The following is a 24,780-nucleotide window of genomic DNA, read 5'->3' as shown; positions in this document are numbered from 1 at the left end:
CCTCCAGTGCTGCCAGACCTTTCAGTGCTGCCAGACCTGCCAGACCCTCCAGTGCTGCCAGACCGTCCAGTGCTGCCAGATCCTCCAGCGCAGCCAGAGTCTACGCCGCAGCCAGAGTCTACGCCGCAGCCAGAGTCTACGCCGCAGCCAGAGTCTACGCCGCAGCCAGAGTCTACGCCGCAGCCAGAGTCTACGCCGCAACCAGAGTCGACTCCGCCTCCTGAGCTTCCTGAATGGCCGCCGCCTCCTGAGCTTCCTGAATGGCCGCCGCCTCCTGAGCTTCCTGAATGGCCGCCGCCTCCTGGGCTTCCTGAATGGCCGCCGCCTCCTGAGCTTCCTGAATGGCCGCCGCCTCCTGAGCTTCCTGAATGGCCGCCGCCTCCTGAGCTTCCTGAATGGCCGCCGCCTCCTGAGCTTCCTGAATGGCCGCCGCCCAAGCCTCCTGAATGGCCGCCGCCTCCTAAGCTTCTTGAATGGTCGCCGCCTGAGTTTCCTGAATGGCCGCCGCCCAAGCCTCCTGAATGGCCGCCGTCTGCTGAACTTCCTGAATGGCCGCTGCCACCTAAGCTTCCTCAATGGTCGCAGCCTCATGTTCCAGGCCCTCCGCAGCTCCACTCTCCGGGTCTTCCGCAGCTCCACGCTCCAGGCCCTCCGCAACTCTACTCTCCGGGTCTTCCGCAGCTCCACGCTCCAGGCTCTCCGCAACTCCACTCTCCGGGTCTTCCGCAGCTCCACGCTCCAGGTCCTCCATTGTCAAACAATCCAGGACCACGACAGCTCTACTCTCCGGGTCTTCCGCAGCTCCACGCTCCAGGCCCTCCGCAGCTCCCTCCTCCGGGTCTTCCGCAGCTCCACGCTCCAGGCCCTCCGCAACTCCACTCTCCGGGTCTTCCGCAACTCCACGCTCCAGGTCCGCCTCAGCTCCACGCCCCAGGTACGCTCCAGCTGCATGGTCCTGGCCCTCCATCCCTTCCCCTGTTCCGCCTCCGCTCCACCTCCCGCCTGAACTGTATTTGGAGCGTCTGGAAGCCGCTCTTTAGAGGGGGGGCTATGTTACGATAACCAGCGATCATTCATTCACTGGAGATCGCTGGTTTCCTCTTTCTTCATGAGCCTCACTTCCGCATTCCCCAGGACTACATTTCCATACATGCACTTCTTCCAATCACGCACGCCTGGTCACTCATCTTCCTGATTACATCACCAGCTGAAACCTGTTACAGAGACTGATTACACACAGTATTTAAGCAGCACACACACTCATTCACATGGCCGAGTCTTGTCTACTGTTTGGTGACATTTCAACGCGTTTCTCCCGATCTTGTTTCTCCGTGTCTGTACCTAGCTTAGTCTCCTAGTTATCCTGTTTAGCCGCCAGCCTTTCGACCTTTTGCCTGTTTACCGACTTCGACTCTGGATTTGCCCGTATATACCTGTTCATACCTGTTTTGACCATTGCTTGCTTGACCACGAATAAACCTGCATTTGGATCTTACCTTCAGTTGTTTGTATCTATCCCGAATCACAACACCTACATATTTAATTTTGTTTGTTAAGCACAAATATTTGTTTCAAAACTATTTCTAAATTTAGTTATAATTTTCAGCAAACAATTAAACGGACAATAATAACGAAGTGTGGTCAAAAAAACTTGGAGTTATATCCAAACACACTTACTATTCTATACGTCTCCAAACCCGACAGGTGGACAATTTTAAGCTTGTTTTTATTAAAACAAATATAAATATGCATGTAATAAATGATACTGATAAAAATAATAATATTACACAAATGCAAATAATCATGAATAATCTGAAAAAGCCCCCCGAGATGAGGCATGGAGGCAGTGGTTGATAAATTTATGTAGAAAATAAAGATTTTTCTAACATTTTTCTTACATCTTGTGTGTATTAAGTAATTTATAAGTGTTTGGACCTGCATATGCGCATAAATAATGTGCTTTGCAGTCTATTTCAGTTATTAGTTGCAAATGGATTTGCTGTTTAAACATCGTGGTGCAAAACATAAAAATTACTGTTGCGCTGGTGTAAAAAAAACAAAACAAATTGTGCCAAACATGTCTTGTGCCTTATCGCACTGGATGTATAATAGGGCTCATGATGTCTCATTACAGAAAAAAATGTGTTAAACAAAAGTTTTGGAAAAACGTTTCTTAAAGATTTATTTAATTAAATTACATCCATTTTAATTTAACTAAGCATTATTAAGGGTGTTTTTAACTTTATCAAAATGTTTGGGTGAAATACAACATTGAATCTCATGAATTTCACTTTACAGAAGAAAAGGATTTCAAAATAGTCTGAAAAAAATGCCATATTGATAGGAAAGTTTTTATTAAATGATATCCATTTTTATTTTCAGTGTGTTTTCTTTATACAAAAAGTTGTAAACTCACAAGTGGAGACTCAACAGAAGAAAAAAGTACTATTTTTAGCTTCAGCTATTCATTGTTGAAATCTATTTTACCACTTATGCAAATGAAAAACAAAATGGCACCTGTTTGGTAGAATCACCCTTCAGAGAAAGCTAACAATAGATAACCAATTATCTCTCCTCTCATATAGACAATCTGTTTGTTTGAGTATTAAATGAAGAGATGGGAAATTATAATGAAGCATATGTTTAGCCCGTAAACAGCCTCCAGCATCACCTGCCCCGTTAGCATTGCATAGAATTTTTTTCAGTTTTTTTTTTATCTCTCTTTTTTCATATTCAGCTGCCATTAGTGCTGTTTTACACTGTGCTGTCTGTGTTGCTTGTCTGCTGGAGCACCTGTTCTGAGAGTGTTCTGATTTTTTCTCATTAGGACGAGAGCAATAAGCCGCTGTCCACATTAAGCCTTATCAGAGCTCATTTGAATAAACAGGCCGTGTCCTTGACTGAAGCCAGTCCAGGATGGTTGGCGGTAATTATCCCGCTCCACGCTGCTCCACCTTTGTCTCTACCCTCTGGCCCGGGTCACGTGGCGTCCCTTCCTTCATGAATTTATTTCCTCCGCCAGCCAACTTGATCAAATCCTGATTTTATGGTGATTGCGGCACTTAAAAAGCCATTTTTTCAGCTGTCTTCCCTCATAGCAGCAATCATTACTGACAGAAATACCTTGAGATGAAAAAGAACAAATGGTGGAAAAGACAGAGAGGAACTAATGAGGCGAGACAGTGTTTCTTTTACTTCTCACAATGGTGCATTTGCATAATCACACTATCTGCTTTATTACTGGAGCTATAAAACTTTCTTTCATTTTTTCTATCTTTCTTTCTTTCTTTCTTTCTTTCTTTCTTTCTTTCTTTCTTTCTTTCTTTCTTTCTTTCTTTCTTTCTTTCTTTCTTTTCTGTCTTTCTTTCTTTCTTTCTTTCTTTCTTTTTTTCTAATTATTGCTTCCTTTTTCTTTTTCTTTTTCTTTTCAAATTGTTTTTTTTTCTTTTCAAAATTGTTTCTTCCTTTTTCTTTTTAATATCTATTCCCTATCTTCTTTTGTCCTTCCTTCCTTCCTTCCTTCCTTCCTTTCTTCCTTCCTTCCTTCCTTCTTTCCTTCTTTCCTTCCTTCCTTCCTTCCTTCCTTCCTTCTTTCCTTCCTTCCTTCCTTCCTTCCTTCCTTCCTTCTTTCCTTCCTTCCTTCCTTCCTTCCTTCCTTCTTTCTTTCCTTCCTTCCTTCCTTCCTTTCTTTCTTTCTTTCTTTCTTTCTTTTTTTCTTTCTTTCTTTCTTTCTTTCTTTCTTTCTTTCTTTCTTTCTTTCTTTCTTTCTTTCTTTCTTTCTTTCTTTCTTTATTTTCTGTCTTTCTTTCTTTCTTTCTTTCTTTCTTTCTTTCTTTCTTTCTTTCTTTGTGTTCTTATTGTACTTTTGTATTTCCTTCTGCTCATTTTCCTTCCTTCCATCGCTTCCTTCCTTCCTTCCTTGCTTAATTTTTAAAAAATTGCTGTTTCCTTTCTTTTTCTTTTTAATATCTGTTCCCTTCTTAACTTTGTTTGTTCATACATTCCTTCTTTTGTTGTTCATCGTTCGTTCGTTCAGTCATTCGTTCATTGGTTCCTCCCTTCCTTCCTTCCTTTTTACGTCCTCCCTTCTTTTATTCTTTTCTTTTCTAATTATTGTTACCTTTAATTTTTCTTCTAAACATCTGTTACCTTCATAACTTCCTTCCTTCCTTTTTACTTCTTTCCTTCCTTCTTTTATTCTTTCATTTTCTTTTCTAATTATCGTTTACTGTCATTTTATCTTTACATTTCCCCTAACTTTTGTCTTTCCTTCTGCCCCTTTTTCCATAATTCTCTCCTTTACTTCCTTCTCTCGTTGCTGTCTTTTGCTTTTTTCCCCATTCAATTTAAGATGAAAATAAATAACTTTTTCCTTTGCTTTTACTGTCTATCATAACGTTTTCTTTCTTTCTATATGTAATTCCCCCCCTACCATTTTAGTCCTTATAATTTATTTTCCCTTTACTTCCTTCCTTTTCCATTTCTTTCATCATAATATCATTTTTTTCTTTCTTTCACAGAATGTTGCTGGTTCGAGTGCCGTCTGGTTCAGTTGGCATTTTTGTGTGGAGTTTGAATGTTCTCCCCCGTGTTCACATGGGTTTCCTCTGGGAGCTCCAGTTTCCACTTGTGGTGTATGTGTGTGAATGAGTGTGTATGGGTTAAAGCTGAGAGGGTATCTTCTGTATAAAACATTTGCTGGATAAAATGGCGGTTCATTCCGCTGTGGTGACCCCTGATGGATAAAGGGACTAAGCCGAAAGAAAATGGATAAATGACTAAAACCTCATTTTCCTTCTTTTTTGTATTTTAATACCTTCATTATCTTTTTTTTAAATTTCTTTGCTTTTTCCTTTCCTTTAGTTTTCATTAATCCGTTCTTTCTATCTTTTGCATGTTTGTATAATGGTTAATTAGTACGATAAGATGAAAAATTTGTAAATAGCACGGCAGCAACAAAACATTGTGTCCTGATTAGCTTGAACTGAGAAAGACAACCATTACAACCATGGAATCCGATTGGGAAATGCTGGCTCAAGGATAAACATGTTTCCATATTCATTTATGCTAATTTATGCACTTTATATAAGGCACAGAGAACTAAAAAACACCAGTTAACAATTACTGCATTTGCCTGTTCACTTCTGTGCACGTGGATCTAAAAGCATTACCTCGGATAACCCCAAAATCAACCGTATGGTATGCAGTGCTACCATACTGCTTACTCTGCAGTATGTACTGTGTGATAAAATATGAAAATAAAATTATAATGGTTCATATAAAGACATTTGGCCATTATGAGCGAGGTAATACTGTAATACAACACTATTACTGTTATTCAAGCTGTTGTTTAGTGCTTGAAATTATGTTAGTAACACCATAATAGGCATTTTTACTCTGTGTGCATTTGGTGTTGCAGCCCTTTCACTTTTTCCTTGAAAAGACTAATAGAAATCAGTAATTCTTGTGTGGTTTGCATTGTATCTGTGAGATAAAATAGCAGTTACATCATTTTCTGCCTCACAGTAGAAAATATTGCAGAAATTATGAAGATGGCTATTGAAAAAAAACATATATAGTTCACCTTCACTGCCATATGTCTGAAGCGTGTTTACCTGTATTCAGCATTCAGTATTAGTTTGGACCAGGACAAATATCTAGAACAAAAGTGAAGTGTTTTTTTATGTGTTAAGCCTGGTTTGAAGGCTGTGATTACCTGTTCACAGAGTGGCTGTGTGCACAGAGCTGAGGTAGTGCTAACATCTGCAGGCACTGGCTTGTTTACAGTAGGAATTAATGGTTCGGGTTTGAGCTAGAAGACGCATGGAAGAGTCCCACTGGGCCGTTATAGCCCGGCTGTTCTTCACACATAGCTGCCTAACATAAGCTGAGATGAGAGACTGCAGATGCAGATGAAGGAAAGAGAAACATGCATATCAAGGGATGAAGTACTCGTTGGCTTCAAAGTTTTATGGCTGTGTAGATTTTGAAGGTCATTTTAAACAGACATAATGAAGAAGCAAGGACCATGAAAATCATGCTAGTAATAAAAGAGTTGGATTAATGTGTATGACTGAGTACATTTACATGGACACCAATAATCCTATTTTTATACGATAGAGACAAAACTCTGATTAAGAGTATACCTTGTAAACAAGATTTTTGATTCTGATTAAGGTCATGATCGAATGAAATAGAAATCAGATTAGGACATATGGAGTATGCCGATTTTAGTCGCATTATTGAAGTGCAGTACAGACCGCAGTCAAACTTGTTACCGCCGTGTAAAATTTTTGCCGCATTTTGCTATAGACACACGGCTGTTTGACACTATTCTCTGCACCTACTGAGTCAGATAAGGACACAGACACCTGCATCGCAAAATGCAGATTTTTTTTACTCATACAGTGTGCGATAACAACCTTCATTAAAACAGCACTCTTCCAGCAGTTTATACTCGCATCCAATATTCAATTCAATTCAATTCAGCTTTATTTGTATAGCGCTTTTACAATGTAGATTGTGTCAAAGCAGCTTCACATAAATGGTCATAGTAACTGGAACAGTGTAGTTCAGTTTTTAGTGTTTAAGTTCAGTTCAGTTCAGTTTAGCTCAGTTCAGTGTGATTTAATCATTACTGAGAGTTCAAACACTGAAGAGCAAATTCATCGATGCGTAGCTCTACCAATCCTGAACCATGCGAGCCAGTGGCGACAGCGGAGAGGGAAAAAAAAAAAACTTCACCTGATGGGAGTGAAGAAAAAAAATCACGACCATTTTAATTTCTCCGCTGGCCAAAAGTCTTGTGTCTTGTGTCAAAAAATATCTCGTTTGTCATGGGGGGCATGCATGAAATGTTCCTGAATAAATGTGAAAGTGTCAAAATGCAGTTAAAGTTGATGAATTAAAAATGAAACACCTGAAATTACATGGAACTCCGGAGGGAATGTGGATAGCATGATGACGCAATAACATTAAATCCAATCAAATCAAAATCAAATCACTTTTATTGTCACATCATCAGCAGCACATGTGCTATGATGAGTGAAAAGCCCAGACTGTGCAAAATACAACAACATACAACAAGGATGACACATTTAGCTAAGCATCTTCTTTAAAGTCTGCATGAACCAGAAGTTGCTGAGTCTTTTATATTGAGCATGTCGATTTGCTTTTATTTGAAATGGACAACCCAGGCTCATTCTGAAAAAGCTCTGCTTTATTCATTTCTGGAGAGCGACAAATGCACCCCAGGATGTGTGATTTTTTTGCAGTTTTAGTTTTTGCGAATGCACCTGAGGCCTTTTTGAGATCTCAAATTTTCTCGCTAGTGCAATTCTTCACTCTCTTCTCGTGTAAATCCACCAGAGTCTTCTAACTGACTGACTGATTGATCAAATGACCCACCCTCCTCCTTCCCTAAACCCAACCAATGGTGCTTTCAAAAGCACCGATTGACATACCTGTCATACACTCCTGCCTCCTGGAAAACTCACATATTTACCCCCAACCCCAGTCCTCAGCTTTTTGGTACAGTTCGTAACACCCCCGGGTCGCCAACTTTAGTATAGTATCTGATTGCAGCGACTGCCTGAAACTACTGTTACTAACCTTGTTCTAAACTGTGGAATTCAGAAAAACATAAAACATTTATGCCCTCGCCTGATTTTTTTTTTAACCACGTTTTCAAATGCTACCACATTCTCATCTTGTTATTTAATTGTTCATTTTATTTATTGGCTTCTGTTTTTGTCTTTACCCACTTTCTGGAAAAGTTCTTCGAACCCCATCATCATTCCATCATAGCAAACGGTATTAGGGGTTGTGTGGTATTTAAGAATGTTGTGTGCAGAAGCAAATGGTCAGACTTTGCTTGATCTTTGATTTATTTGCATGGATTAAGTGTTCACCATGTACACTACAATGTCCACTAGTAAAGCAGTGAAACAATTGCAAAAAAAAAAAAAAAAAAACTAAACAAAACAAACAACAAACAAAAAAATCACTCTGACTTTACTGTTCTGCTGAAGCAAAAAGTCATCTACTGGATATCTTCAATGACCTGAGGGTGAGTAAAAAAACTGTAAATATTCAGTTTTGGGTGAAATATCCATTTAAATCATAAGCAAAGTGGCAGTGCTGCAGTGAGTATGTAGTGTACATTGTACTGACTACATCAGCAACCTTAATTATCTTATGCATGAACATGATTTCAGCCTGTCAGATTGATTTCCATTGGCTGTGGAGGTGAATATGACAACTACCATGATTCAACTGCCCTTCACTGTGTTAACAAGCTTTGTTATTGTTTTGAATGAGTGACCTCTAGCTGCGAAACATTCATGTTGTGTCTTAAATGTGCTGTAACACTCATAAACACATGTGCCGCTTGATTAACTGTGTTTGTATGCACTCACACAATCTCAAATCCCTCCAACACTATTGGCTGAAACAATCCCAACATCATCCTTCATTCAACTGACCATCATCAAGTCCTTTTTTCATCTGGTCTGCTTGACTAGATATCAGGTCTTAGGAACTCTTCCTGACAGTCTTACCTGCTGGTAACCCTATAGAGGAGACCACAACCTGTCTCTTCTCCTCTCACACCTGTCACACATCTGCAAATGCGCAGTGACCCGGATTATAAGATCATGTTTTCCTTGCTCTTGTGTGCCTGACGGCCTGTCCTGTACCAGTCCTGTCCTGGTGGTCGACAGACACATCTCTCTGGAAAACAGCATGTGTGTGCTCGTTGTCACCGTCATTAAACCTCTTGAAACAGCCTTTTCAACTCATAACAAAGAATTGGTTGTTTTAAACTGAGTTGTTGTCAAACATTTCTAAACTGGAGGAATATAAAATTTTTATAAGGTAAGAAGTCTAGATTCTGTAATAGAGTTAAATACTGTATGTTGTGTCCTGATTTAGTTTCTTTACAAAGTATTTGAACAAAGTAATTTATTTATTCTTAGTACTATAAAATGTATTTTTTTCAGATTTGTAGTCCTTGATTAAAATAAATAAATAAATAAATAAATAAAACATGTTTAATATGATTGGGGTGGCGACTTTTTGTCCGAGTGCAGATCGGAGGTTTAATATTAGGGGCTCTATTTTAATGATCTAGTTGCAAAGTCTAAAGCGCATGGCGCAAAAGCATTAGGCCGTGTGCAAATCCACTTTTGCTATTTTAAGGATGGGAAAATATGCTTGGTGCCCTGGCGCATGGTCTAACAGAGTTGCGCTTATTCTTTTAATCAGTTATGGTGTGCTTTGAGCATAACCTGCATTAAACCAATCAGAGTCTCATTTCACATTCCCTTTAAGAGCCAGTTGCGTCACCCCATGGAGCATTTGCTTTTTACTTGGCGGACTTTGTAAGTGGAAAAACTGAACACTTCACTATTGACAAAACAGTTAAACAGACCATCTACAGAGAGGATAAAGAATGAACCTCCTCCATTCGGCCTCTTTACTTTCTCTTTACTTTACTTTTACTCTTTACTCCTTTACTTTTGTGGATAAGAAAGCGATGTTGTACGCAATCCACTAAAGACATCCGTTAGCCTACATATTTAATTTTGTAATTTTGTTCGTCAAAGATTTGTTTCAAAACTGTTTCTAAAAGCAAACAAATGAATGAAGTGTGGTCAAAAAGTTGAGTTGTATATCTAAACACACGTCCTATTACTAGCCCCATATGGTGATTTCCAAACCCTACAAGTGGACAAATCTAAACTTGTTTTTAGTAAAACAAATATAAATATGCATATAATAAATAATACTGCTAATTATAATAACATTATACAATTGCAAATTGTCATAAATAAACTGAAAAAGCCCTCTGAAATGAAGAAGCCATGAAGGTAGTGTTTTTTATATTTATGTAGAAAATATTAAGTTTTGTAACATTTTAATCCTTTAGTTTATTTTTCATATGAAAATATATTTTTGTATTGCTGTACATCCTGTGTGTATTAAGCAATGTGTGAGCGTGCACAGGCGCATAACTACTGCACTCTGCACTGGACTTTAGATTAGCTTTTAGTTGATCAGTGGTGCGGTCTATTTCAGTTCCTCAAAATAGCAACGTGCCGACAATGCACCTTAACGCACCACCTTTTTAGACCAGCAGACCCATGAGTCCACAAAGTAGCACAAATAGATTTGCTATTTAAACAACATGGTGCAAAACATGAACATTAGGGTTGGTCTGAGATTAGCAACAAAATGCGACATACAAGTCTTGCGCCTTGTTGTGTCGGGTGTCTGATAGGGCCCTTAATGTCTAAATACCTCACATTTCTGGTTAATCAGAGGCTAACATCAAAACCGGCAGAGGATTCCATGGGCAATTGTTTTACTCAGATTGCAGAGAGGGCTAAATCAGGTAAAACAGCCTTAAACTGGCCTTAAATCCCCATAAAATCAATATGTGTCTTTAGCTTATCTACTGAATAAGTTTGTGTGATCCAAACAATGAGAAAATTCAAAAGAATTTATGAGACAAATACATTCAAAGCTTAAAAAATGTTGGGTGCTATAATTTAGCATCTCACCAGATTTTCTGATGTATTAAATTCTTTCTGAATTCTCAAAGGTTTTGTGCTTTCCATTATTAAAAGATCAGCTGATGACCACAAAATGTAGGTAAACTCTATTCGGATGGAGCTATTTTTCCAAGAGGTTATTCAAGAAATTTGGTTTCACACGCATGCTTTGCAAATTTGATTCCATCAAGATCTGCCAAGTCTGTGTTTTTTTTTGCACAAGCACTGCATTTCAGCAAGATTTTAAGTATTTTATCACTTGTTGCTATGGTTACTTATTATCTTCCTCACCTGTGTCTGATAAAATTACTTGTCTCTTGTATTTAATGGCAACTGTCTGGGTTTCAATTCTATATAGTGGTTCTTTTCATGATTAAGTATGTTTGCGTTGATTTTTCGATTTTCTACTGCCATTCTGTTTGCGCTGTGGAGCTTTATTTAGTGTGAGTCTCACTGAATAAAGAATGACTGCTGTTAGATCCTGTCTCAATGCTCGCTTGCTCCGGCAGCCAGCACTGACAGAAGTCATACACTTGTGTAAATTTAATGTAACAAATGTGAAATCGATGTAATCATAGACTACATTAAAATTTAATTTTACTTGAACCTAGCAACCCCTGCAGCAATAGAACATACATATTAAATTATATTTTTTTAGTACTATTGTACATAAATGTCAAGGCATGGGGCACACTGATATATATTATATATATTTGATAGTTATTGTAAAACCTTGTTACATTCTCATGTTTGAACAGAGGTGCTGGGTATTTGGGAATTGTGAATCAATATGAATTCAAGTAACAAGATACTTTTTCACATGCCGTGGATGAAAAAACACTGTATTTTGTTACATCCCAAGTATGGTGGAACCAAGCTGTGTTTCACAACTTGATATCAGCAAACATTTTTTTTTCTCTTCTTCATTAGGTTTTCGCCTTATACTGTATATACTATATGTCTACAGAATCCATTGGTTTCAATATATAAAGATACTCATGGCTAGTTTCCGCTGAGTGGTACAGTACACTATACGGTACGGTTCAGTTCGGCCATTTTTACGGCCATTTCCACTGCCAAAAAGTGGACCGTACCATACTACTTTTTGGGTAGGCGGAGCTAGACGCGCAGCTGAATGCTATTGGTTTACAGAGAGACATCACTATTGCATGCACAAGCTAGGAGAATGAAAACAAAGAAATTCCCATTTTTAAATACACAGCCAAGACATTACATCGTAATACTACATGCATATAATAAGCCATGTATGACCTAAGCTCAAGCAAACCTTGACGTCATCTTGATGAACAGCCACAAAGCCAAGAAGAACAAAATCTGTCATGTCCTGTTGTTTTTGGTGTACGAGGCTGTCTAAAATTGCAGGCTGGTTCACTCTCTCCAGAGAGCTTGCGATCGTTCACGTGCATGTCTGTATTTTAAAAAACAAACTTCTTGAGCTCATGATAATAACGTGCTTGTGATTATTGAAGTGCTTCTGACATCGGATCCTTTCAGAAATGGGCTAACGCAAGAGTGAAGTGCAAAAAAACAAAGGAGCAAACTGCCATGTTAGACTATTATCGTCATTGTTTGGACTATTATGAACTCGCAATGATGGAATTACTTTCTAATAAGAGGTTAGATGTGCTGGTGAAGATAAAAGATACAGATGAGGTTACTGTGGGCTATATTGTGTCTTGTCTTTGAATGCAAATAAGGACTAAATGTATGCTGTGTAGGCTATTTTGCACTGTCATTGATCTGCCGTTATAATCAAATTTTGTTCATAGAAAAGTTAGTAATGAACATTTATACACAAGTATTTATGTGTACAAAGCATATGCTTTGTGAGAAGTGCTTTTTGTATGAAATGTGAATGACCCGTACAGGTTTACTTTCAGCTGGGAGAATGACGTAAACTGAAACTTTCCATTGGTACCCTTTTAGCAGTGGAAACATAAGCCTGATAAAGGTAACCCGTACCAACCTGTACTGTATCGTACTGTAAAACTCAGTGGAAACAGGACCTTACTGTGTAAAATTGACTTAATATGTTCATGGCAGAATGAAATGTAGGCCTACAGTGTACCTCTTTTAGAAATATTGAAACTCCCACCAAATTAAATTTCTGTATGAATTCTGTCTTCTAAGAAAGAACCCTTAACAAGCCTGTAATATTTGCCTTGGCTTGTTTCCATAGTGGCAGAGCATTAGTATAGTTCTGAAGCGAGGATGAAACAATAGAAGAGAGGGTGAGAGAACTCAATATAACTCTACAAAGAGTTCATCAGGGCCACTTCTTTTACAACTCCCACAAAATTAATCACTCACGCAATGACCTAACAGAATGTCTGTCATATTAATTACTGCCCCAAGGGCTGAGGAGAGCGAGAGTATCTGAGAAATGAGAATTGGCCAGCAGGCTTGATCAGGTAGCAGATGCTTTGAGACCCTTCACTGCCATAGGACATGAAAAGACCCTCTCTCTTTAATTTCCATCCTTGTGTTGGCCCGTTTCTTAAAGCTCTGTTAATTTTTCAGTGCCTGTTTCAAACATTTACAAATTGTCTTCTGGAAGCTGTCCGCTCTCTAGCCTTTGATGATGACTGATAAGCAGCACTGGCTTAATTCTTTTTGTTGTAATTGATATACTTGAAGGAATAAAGGGCATGATGTTAAATAGCCAGCAAGTCTTACCCACAGTTGTTTTTCTTTATCCAGTAAATTAAAAGCTTAATATTAAGTATCTGTTAAAGCAACACAACAATCATGTTTTGGGTTTTACTTGAATTGCTGGAAGAAAGGGCGATATGGTGGCGCCGTGGGTAGCGATGTCGCTTCATAGCAAGAAGGTTTCTGGTTCGAGTCCCAGCTGTGCCAGTTGGCATTTCTGTGTGGAGTTTGTATGTTCTCCCCATGTAGGTGTCCTCCGGGTGCTCTGTTTTCCCCCACAGGTCTAAAGACGTGCTCTATAGGTGAATTGGGCGTATTATGTCGTGAATATACTCCTGTAATGCATACCGCAGTCCTTTTTTGTCTGGCTTTCTCAGATATCTCACTTGTTTGCCAAAATTGACTAATTGTATCCCTGGGAATAGCTGACACTGGTGCATATATATTGTAATAGAGGTGCCAGGCACAAAAGCTTGACAGGCGTAACAACAAACTAAGGAGGGCAAGGTTAAGCAAAGGGTTAATTGGACTCACTTAAACATTATAGAATTTTTCTCAAAAAAAAAAAAATATTAATGAATACACATTGCACAGAAATGTACAAATCACAGGCAGTTTCAGTAGTGAAGTTCGTGCGAAGTGCAACATACAAAATCAAAACACGTGTGCAAAGTACTGGTGCAATTTGTGTCAAAAAGGTTAATATTTCGATACATATCCACTATGAAATATTTAAAATCATACAATCCTGCTTTCGCTTTGCTCTCGCACACACACTGTAAACGATTTCCTGTTAAATTAACAGTAAGTTACTGGCAACAATTATCCAGTAGCTGCTGTATTTCATAAAACAGTAACATTACTGTAATACTAATTACTTTAGTATTACATTTACTGTAAAATGTATTACATCATTTTACTGTTTTATTTTTTTACTGTAACACCAATTACAGTACTGATACACATACTGCAAAACTGAAAACAGTATTTTACTGTACATTTTTACCATGCAGAACTACGGTATTTTAACGTTACTTTCATTATTACTGTAAAGTATTTTACAGTTATTAAATGTTATTTTATTGTATTTAATAGTGCTACTTTATAATGAGCATAAAAATGTTTAAAAATTGCACAAATGTTATTTTAACTGTTCAAGAAATGCAAGAAAAATAAAGAAACTGAAACTTTAACTTCACAATAAAAGTTTATTGTGTAAACCATACTGAAACAGTAGCAATTATTCAATATAACACAGCAACAGAACACTAATGAAAAATTGATCATTAAAACCAGTCAACAATTAATGCATCAAAAAGTATTACAATTTTAAAAACAGGTGAAAATACTGCTACAAGACACGAAATGATGAAGGCCAAATGATGTTGTAGAAAAGGGACAGTGAAAAAGGGCAGGAGCACTTCTGATGATCCTACAAAAATGACAAGCAAAATCAATCACTGGAGTAAAAACTAATCATGCCTCAAATTATTTCATTCATTCAGAAACCAAACACCGCACTGCTGTTTTATATAAATAAAACACTGTTTTTTGTCGTTTTTGTTGGCAAAATACAGATTGTTGTCTATTTACAATTACACTAACATTAATGGGGAAAAGATCAGTCAAGTCAACACTAGTCAAGTGTCCACACAGGTATGTAAAAAATAAAGTCTCATCTTAACTTAATGTCTGACTCTGTATAGCTTGAATATCTGATTCCATGACCACCCTAGAGCTTCCACGAATTTAAGAAGGGTGAACACAGTTAATTCTGACCTTAAGAGGCTACATATTAAAAATAAATAAATACATAAAATAATCTAATTTAACGTGACTAATGTTAATTAAGTACTTTTAAGCTTTTAACATGTGAAAATCTACTTCTAACTAAAAAAATAATGCTAATGATGAGTTACTGACATTTGGTTCGCATAAAACAAAGTAATCACTAAGCATTCATTTTTGGCAAAATCTGCTGAAAGGCGCAGCAACACGAACAAATATGTTAAAGTTGAGCAGAGAACTGAAGAGTAGTCAAGCAGTCTACTACTAGAAATGTTTGTGATAATATTTTGCAGTCAATTCGTTTTACTGTATTTCAATATGCAGTGATGGCATGTCAGTGAAACAAATAAATATTATTACACCTCACCAGTGACATTTCCTCAAATTAAATCATCATGACGTTACTGTGCACAGCATCAGTAAAACGTTAAGAATAATTTAAATACCACATTTTTTAAAACAGTCACTGCTGATTACAAACTTAAATTAAAGATAGGCTTACAGAAATCCTGAATGCATAATAATATGAAGATTTATTACTCACTGATGTCGAAGCACTTTCAGGTTGTCAGAGATGTAGACAGGACAGAATGTGCCATCAAATGAGCTCTTGTGCAGTCTTTGTTGGACATCCAGGTAGTATGTTCACCCACACTGTAAAAAACAAAAAACAAAAACAAATCTGTTATTTTACATGTTTTTTTCCCAGCAGCTAGGTTAATAGAGTCATTTGGTTAAATAATTTTATTTATTAAATACTTGCTTACCCATATATATATATATATATATATATATATATATATATATATATATATATATATATATATATATATATATATATATATATATATATATGTATATGTGTGTGTGTAAAAGTAACCAAAATGAATAATTTATTAAAATGTGAGAGATGCTAAGCATGTTTGGTCTACAGAGAGAAGTAAACATTTACTTTAAGCATTAATCCTTATGAATCTATTTCAGCATTTTTGAGCATTTAGATCAGGGGTGCTCAACCCTAATCCTGGAGATTTACCTTTCCGCAGAGCTCACCTGCAACCTTGATCAAGAACACCTGTCTTTATTTACCAAGTGCTCCTTCAGATACTATTTAGTTTGTTTAGTTGCGTTTGATCAGGGTTGGAGCTAAACTCTGCAGAAAGGTCGATCTCCAGGAACAGGGTTGAGCACCCCTGTTTAAGACAATGAAAAATAAGACATCTAGATGATATTTTATATTCAATCATTTGTGAAATTTAAATGACTTATATTCAGTATATACATTACATAAAATTAGAATAAGAATAAAAAAATAATACTCTATGCCAAAAAAAATACTTCAGATCTAAATAAGGCAGGTGTTTTTTACCTAAAGGTTCCTTTCCTCCAGTTAGTTTAGTTGTAGATTCCTCCACATCTGTGCTTTATTTGGTTCTTGACTTAAGAGTAACTGGTGTCGCATTCCAGGTTCATCACAATCTGAGCTAGAAAGACAATATGGCAAAAGACAAGACACATATAAAATAAGTCTCAGAATAAAATATTTAAAAGGATAGTTTACTTTTCTGCCACCATTACTCCATGTGTTTTAAACCAGTTTGAATTTCTGTTGAACACTAAAGCAGATATTTTGAAGAATGTTAGAAACCAGTAACTATTGACATCCATATTTGAACCAAATTTCTTTAAAAAAAATATATGAGTTTGTGTTAAATGCAACAAAAAAAAATCTATTTTTAACTATTTTGAAACCATTATTTTCATTTTTGGGTGAACTGTCCCTTCAATTCAAGTGTCACGCATTACTCATAAAAACAGATGTATCGCTTGAGGAAAACTAAATCAAGTACCTCCTGTGAGCAAGCAGAATCATTATGCCATTGTATTCAGCCAACTGACCCAGTCGAGGCTTGAACCAGCAACCTTCTTGCTGTGAGGCGACAGCACTACCTACTGTGCCACTGCGTCGCTACTGGAAGAAGAAAAAGAGGTTGTACATGAAACTCCTCACAACAAATCTGTGAACAACTTGACATTTTATAATCTATTAAAAATGAGGAAGACATCAACATTACCTTGAATAATCAAGTGAGGAGAGATTGGTAGCATCAGTTTTTCAACATCAATTGCTGTAGCTGCAAAAAAGATAAATATGATAAGAGTAAAATAAGACTTAACATTTAATAATCTAAATCTATGGTACAACCATACCAATCTGTATGGGGTTCAAATAAATTTGTATACAAATCATTCCCTACACCAGAACACCAAAAATAAAATGTACAATTAATGACACACTAACGTTATACAATAAGCTCATTAACCAGTGAGAAATAGACAAATAATATGAATTATGTTAATATTAACGTTAGCTTAAAAGACATCAACTGAATTTTATTATCAGCTCAATTTAATAAAACAGTTTAGACTTGTTTCATTGTGAGTTTAGTTTGAATAAGTAAGTTAACCTACAGTTTACAAATTTAACCATAATGATAACTTAGTCAAAATGACCACATGAAGACCAGAGCTTACCTTAACGTTAAACGTTTAACTTTTCATGGTGAATTTGCCTTCATCTCAGTGTTGTGCTGAAATACAGAATTCATTAATGTAGTTAACCCCAAGTAAAAGTTTTTTTTTTCAGGTAACGTTACTATGGTCAAAAACTCACTTAAGATAAACTCACTTAACGTTATCTAATACCTCGCAAACACTACAAACACGGTCTGGCGTCGAATAACGTGACATAAGAACCTACAACTGAAGTAACTTGGTTAATTATTTTAAATTACACACACACTACACGGAAATATACACAAAACAACCCTTTAACGAACAGAATTTGACTTTTAAACACTTACCGAGGATGAATTCACTGGAGGAAAAGGCGACAGGTGGATTTCAAATTAGAAGAGCCGTTGCTTGCCTGGTGAAGGTCGAATCGAGTCGGCTCGGTTCTATGAATCGGCTCCTTAGAACAGTAAAGAGTCGAACCCGCCTAAAACCGATTCCTTTTTGTAAATTATTCTAAGACACAACAATAAATTATTACTATTTCGTTATACTGCCACATACGGCCACATACATTTTATACACATATTGCTGAATGTGCTTGTGAACACGTGTGATAAAATAATTCCCGAGCAAACGGTTCAATCCAATTCGGTCTCGTTTGAGTGCTGAACCGAACCAGTGCAAACGTGATATTGATAAAATAGTAATGTTGTTGTTTTTTTCACTTTACCAGCGAAAATATTACATGTATCTGACTTTAACAATACGAATAAGGTTCGCTTGAAGTGTTTTGAGAATTAATATTTTTTTCTCCCAGAGTTCATTTCACACCAACAAGCAAATATAATGGCGAATGAGAAAAGCCAGATCATATCATAAATATTGCGTTTAATATGTCACGAAATGAAGTTTTAACGGGTTTTCATGCGAGAATATAGTTCTTCCAAACTCAAATCTGTGTTTTGTTTATAGATATCATGACTACTTTTAAGTGTGCTTTGCCGATAGGGGAGATTCTGACCTCCAGGGGTTGACGGCGCTCCATCACTCATGTATCCGGCAAACCTCATGCTTTAATCGGCCTAGACATTATTGAGACATGCCCGTCTTCGATGACTAGATAATAAATGTGTTATGAAATAAAGTTTTAACCGTTTTTCATGCGAGAATGTTGTTGTTTTAAACTCAATTCTGTGGTTTATTTATTAAGATAGTGCGTATTTTAAAATGTTGTTTTGAAAATGCGGAGATATATGCCCTCTTCGGTGGCCCATATGGGTGCCCAATATTCTTGAATCCGTCTAAAGCAGGTTGGTCACTCTGACATTTAAGCTGACTTTGAAATCATTTTGTGTTTAACAGCCCTTGGTTACGTGAATCAATTATTTTTGTTCCAACTTACGTTTTGGTTTAGCACAAAGTTATGTTTATTAAATATTATTTCATATTTCCATGTTACCTTATAAAATGAAGGTGCAGTGCACCCAAAAATGGAAAACCAGGGGACAGTTTAATGCACTGAACAGTCTGAAGAAACTGGTTAGGTTATTTACTTCACAAAATAATTTGTCTAAAAATAAGTAAACATAATAATCATAATATATAGTGTGTGTGGAGTTGTTCTTGGTCATTTGCAGTACTGTATTTAGATGCACAGTAACTGATTTTTCCCCAAAATGCATTGTAAAATCTACAGTAACATACTGTTAACCATGTTCACAGTATAGAAAAGTTGAAAATACATTATTATACTGTGAAAACAACAATATATACAGTAACACACTGTGCACAGCTTATACAGTAAAAAACTGTTGAGAAATGCAGTATAATACTGTGAAAACAACAGAAATCGTTTACAGTGCACTCTTCTCTTGATGCAAGCTGCTACATGTTCTGACCTGTATAAACAATTTCAAGAGGTTAATAACTGATTTCATGTTTCATTTAACATGTTTTCCGTTTTTTTTTTTATTCTGTAAAACCAAAATCAAGTGTAGTAGTGCAAAAGGATTGTATTTGTCTGATTATTTTGTAAACCAACAATGCTGTGTGTGTAAAACATTATTTAAACAGTCAACCATTTGGTAGAGTCATGTCATTTTCTTGTCGGCTTAGTCCATTTATTAATCTGGGGTCGCCACAGCGGAATGAACCGCTAACTTATCCAGCAAGTTTTTACGCAGCAAATGCTCTTCCAGCTGCAACCCGTCTCTGGGAAACATCCACACATACACACACTGATACACTTTGGACAATTTAGCCTACCCAATTCACCTGTACCGCATGTCTTTGGAAAGTGGGGGAAACCGGAGCACCCGGAGGAAATCCACACGAACGCAGGGAGAACATGCAGACTCCACAAAGAAACGCCAACTGAGCCGAGGATCAAACCAGCGACCCAGCGACCTTCTTGCTGTGAGGCGAACGTACTACCCACTGCGTCGCCCCATTTGGTAGAGTATAAAACTTAAAAACACGTTCTGTGAAAAAAGCCAGTTTTACAAGTATCCTGAGTTAGCAGTTTTAAAGAGTAATAACAGAAACCCAGGAAAAGCTTGTGTAAACCACGTCTTCGTCAAAACACAGCAGCAAAACTCTATACATGGATGGTTGTTGAGCTTATTTCACAATACACTGGCTCTATTAGCACATTCAATATGCACAACAATCTCTGAGCTCAGGTAAAATTGACCTCCGTTGTTGTGACATTGAAGATTTATGTGTATAGAATAAATGCAGGAAATACACACAGTCCATCTGGCGTTGTGGGGTTTTTGCATGTACGCATGTTAAAATTATCCTCTGACTGGAGACCATTGGCTTTTTTTTTGCTGTTTCTCTGCATATGCTGCACACTCACCTTCCTCTAGGAGTTGTGGATGATCGATTGGTCAGTGGCATTGGACAGGAGGGGTAACGGCAGTGCGTGTGCATCTGTCACTCTGAGTCATCCCAGCCTGCCCACATGGGATTTACGTACACAAACACACACACACACACACACACACACACACACACTGCTCAACAAAGCCCCTTGCCTACATTCACTTCATAGCGTCAGAGTGCTTGTGCAGGGCAGCTGACAGAGAGTGTAATTTAACATTGTGCTTAAAGTTGTCTGTGTTTGCGTGAGATCCTCACCACATTTTCACTATGTAAACCCAGAGTAAGTGTCTGATCATTTGTTCTTAACCATATGTTGCCAATTACAGTGAAAAATATTTGATGCAAAAAATAATACACTGCAAATCTTGTACAAATATTCAAGATTACATTTCTACATCAAGTGAACATTCATCATTCATTCATTTTCTTTTCGGCTTAGTCCCTTTATTAATCAGGGGTCACCGCAGCAGAATGAACCGCCAACTTGTCCAAAATGTTTTACGCAGCGCATGCCCTTTCAGCCACATCCCACCACTGGGAAACCCCCATACACTCTTGCATTCTCACACATAGACTACGCCCAATTTAGCATATTTGATTTACCTATACCGCATGTCTTTGGATTTTGAGGGAAACCCACACGAACACAGGGAGAAAATGTAAACTCCACACAGAAATGCCAACTGACCCAGCTACCCCATGGCCTGGCTATTAATTCACAATAAAGTGATGAGATCAGCATATAATCATTTATAATTCCAAAGTTTAATTATTATGTTTGTGACATATGCTTGTCATTGACAACATTATTAGACTCTTTTCACTAGTAAAATTAGGCATTTGTCATGATCATTGCATTATATTAAACATTATATAGCAGGGGTGGCCGAACTTGGTTTTGGAGGGCCGGTGTCCTGCATAGTTTAGCTCCAACTCTAATTAAAAACACCTGAACATGCCAATCAGTGTCTTCAAGATCACTAGAAATCTATAAGCAGGTGTGTTTGATTAGAGTTGGAGCTAAACTGTGCAGGACACCGGCCCTCTAGGACCGAGTTTGCCCACCCCTGTTACATAGGCTAGAGTAGTGACCCAGTAAACATTTATTTTCATGCACAACACTTTGTGTTGGCCATGAAAGAAAAAAACATATTGAATGCTTGTCGCAATCATAATTTTAAAATGTGATAGGATCATTTAAATGATGTGTGCACTTTCAGTTTTATTTTTACTGCCAACTGCGCTCATATCGTGGCTGCCGTCACTTTGAGTTCAGTTTGCAACAGACTGAACGTTATTTGCAACTTTATTACCTGTTATTCACAGACTATGCAGGTTCTGTTGAATAAAGTAGAAATCATTGGTGGGCATGCGCGCGTCCTCTTAGTAATAGACAAACAGTGTGTCAGCTCAAGTGTGATTTTGCGGCCGCGAACACATCATTACATTAAGTACCTCATATTATTCCTTAGAAATACAGTATGTTACACTTTTAACACCATTTGGAGGTGTCCATGTTGCTGAGAAACGTATATAAAATCTATCCGCTGCACTTCAATCACCGTCTGATTTGGCCCAAAACAGACTGCTGAACATATCACTGGCACTACCCTTCCTACACTTCAAGAACTGTACTCTTCCAGAGTGTGTGAAAGGGCTCGCAAAATCACTCTTAACACCTCACACCCAGCACACTACCTGTTCGAACTGTAACCGTCTGGTCGCCGCTTCAGAGCACCAAGCACAAAAACAGCCAGACACAGAAAAAGTTTCTTTCCTCAGGCTATCTACCTCATAAACTGTTAAATATCTCCCTGTGCAATAAATATGTGCAATACTTTCTCATACGCACTTGTACACAGTACCTTATATCAATATACAATGCAATACTTTCATTCGCATTTGTACATAGCACATTATAACCTGTATATTTATATATTTAACTCAACATGCAGATTTCTTGACTAACGGCATCTCTTTTTAATGTTTATCATCTTTTTTTCCATATTTACTGTGTGTTGTCACTTGTCACTTTATGTACACTGGAAGCTTCTATAGCCAAAACAAATTCCTTGTGTGTGTGAAGCACACTTGGCAATAAAACTGATTCAGATTCTAAAACAACATGAATACTTGTGCGACCACCTTTATGCTTCTCTCCTGACCGTGAAAATGTAATTGGCTGTATCGTAGAAAAGCTTAATTATAATTGTGTGTAGGATCGAGTCGCGATCGCGACCAAATAATCGTGCTGCCCTAACATAGAATATAATTATTATAGATTGAAGGACAATGTAAATGGGATTAAGGATATTTGGAGTTTGGATAGGAAAATATTTACGGTTATGGGAGAAAGTAATACATTTTTTTAATAATTTAGGTAACACTTTATAATAACTATAAACTATGAATCATTTACTAAGCATTAGCATCTAGTGAATTAATTATTTGTTAAGCATTAACTCTACATTCATAAACGTTAGTAAGCAGTCTATAATTGCAGCTACAAATGGTGTATTCTTGACTTATAAGCACCTATATAATGTGCTTAATAATTGTATTTTCATACTTAGCTCATGATTTATTTTTCATTACTAAATTGAGTATCGCATTATTTACAAACCAGTTGTATTTAAGAGTAGTTGAGGGTTTTTAGGATAGTTCAGAATGAGTTAGTAAATGATTAATAAACTATTGAAATCAGCATGTATATATCTTATTATGCAAGCATATACTAATAGTTAACTAATATGTTTTTTGATGCTTTATTAACTCAACTTGATGCAGTTTTGTGACCTAATCTAAAGTGAGGAATATTTCATTCATTCATTCATTTTCTTGTCGGCTTAGTCTCTTTATTAATCCGGGGTCGCCACAGCGGAATGAACCGCCAACTTATCCAGCAAGTTTTTTAAGCAGCGGATGCCCTTCCAGCTGCAAGTGAGGAATATTTATGCTTTATAAATTTCTTATAAATGACAAATAAAGGCTCAGAATCAAATGATCATTAAACTTTGCAATCTTTTCTAAAAAGTTAAATAACTGTGAAGTTTAAACATTGCCAAATAACAGGAGTGTCAAAATACGACATAAAACTGGATAAAACAACAACAACAATGTAATATTTTAACAATATAATAAGATTCAATGTTTAAACTCTACAGTGATTTTATTTTAGATAAGGTTGCAAAGATTATTGTTCATTTGAAGTGTAGTTTCATTTGTGTATCTTCAAATGGATAGGAATGAATAATGTCATTTTTCCTGTTTAGAATTTAACTGAGCCTTTATTTGTCATTTATAAGGGATTTATAAAGCATGAATAGTCCTCACTTTAGATTAGGTCACAAAACTTCATCAAGTTGAGTTAACAAAGCATTTATTAACATACATAGTAACCATTAATATATGCCTGAATAATAAGACATATAAATGTTAATTTCAATAGTTTATTAATCATTTACTAACTCATTCTGAAGGATCCTAAAAACCCTCAATTACTCTTAAATACAAATGGTTTTCAAATAATGCAATACTTAATTTAGTAATGAAAAATAAATCATTAACAAAGTATGAAAGTACAATTATTAAGCATATTTTAAATATGCTTGTAAGTCAAGAGTTGAGCATTTGTAGTCTAAATTTATGTCTAAATACTGAATTTGTATTTATTGGCTTTTATATAGGCAAAATAATATAAAAAAGTTAGTAAAAAAGTAATATCTTTCTCTTTCTATATGCACTCTTCCACTCTCTCTCTCTTTTCTATATGCCCCCTCTGCAACTGCAGTAGCGTCTGCTGGTCCTCACCCATATCCACTCAGCTCATTGTTCAGCGGGTAGCCGATTCATCACTACTAAATAAAATAAGGAAGGGGAGAGAAAAGCGCATACGCAGCAGCAGAATGCAATCTGTCATCCTCCAGCATCTCTCCTCTCACTCCTGTAGCTCTGCTAAGCTCCTCTTTTCCAGCCAGAGCCCTTAAATTCAGCCCCGCTCTTTTGAAGTGTGTTGCTGAAGGCCGAGCGTGTGCTAACGGTGACGTTTGAGAGTCATTGAACTGCTCTCTCTGTGTGTCTGAGCTCGGTTTAGGCCCATTTATTAGTGGATTGGAGAGGAACAGGGCCTGTGCTTAATCTGCTTAAGCCTGGTCTCATCTTCCTGCGCTATTAGGTACACAACTTACATCATCGCTTATGCTCCTTTTTATAGTTTTTCCCTATGTGTATGCTAGCGATTTAGTGCCCTTGTGTTTGACCTCGTGCATTAAATTCTGGTTAATAGAAATAGGATCAAGGAGAATTGGATCAGGACAAGGAGTTGTTGCAGAGTCTTTGACTCACACTGAAAACAATTAATCAA

At 37.1% G+C, this 24,780-nt stretch overlaps 1 protein-coding gene and 1 long non-coding RNA gene across 21 annotated transcripts in view; one reads left to right on the top strand and one right to left on the bottom strand.

Annotated features, from left to right (window-relative positions):
* The window catches only part of usp54b (ubiquitin specific peptidase 54b), a 189,847-nt gene that overhangs the window by 75,717 nt on the left and 89,350 nt on the right, over window positions 1–24,780 (top strand). The window lies entirely within an intron of this gene.
* Window positions 14,415–17,945, bottom strand: LOC137496818 (uncharacterized). The gene is made up of 7 exons (XR_011017427.2): window positions 17,879–17,945; window positions 17,550–17,605; window positions 17,090–17,149; window positions 16,865–16,986; window positions 16,384–16,498; window positions 15,559–15,668; window positions 14,415–14,658 (listed from the first exon to the last, which is right to left on the bottom strand). It is a non-coding gene; the product is annotated as an uncharacterized lncRNA (long non-coding RNA).

The sequence above is a fragment of the Danio rerio genome, chromosome 12, assembly GCF_049306965.1.
Source record: "Danio rerio strain Tuebingen ecotype United States chromosome 12, GRCz12tu, whole genome shotgun sequence".
In the NCBI taxonomy this organism is placed as follows: Eukaryota; Metazoa; Chordata; class Actinopteri; order Cypriniformes; family Danionidae; genus Danio; species Danio rerio.
Note: the sequence above shows the minus strand (reverse complement) of the source record. Positions and strands in the feature narration are given on the sequence as shown.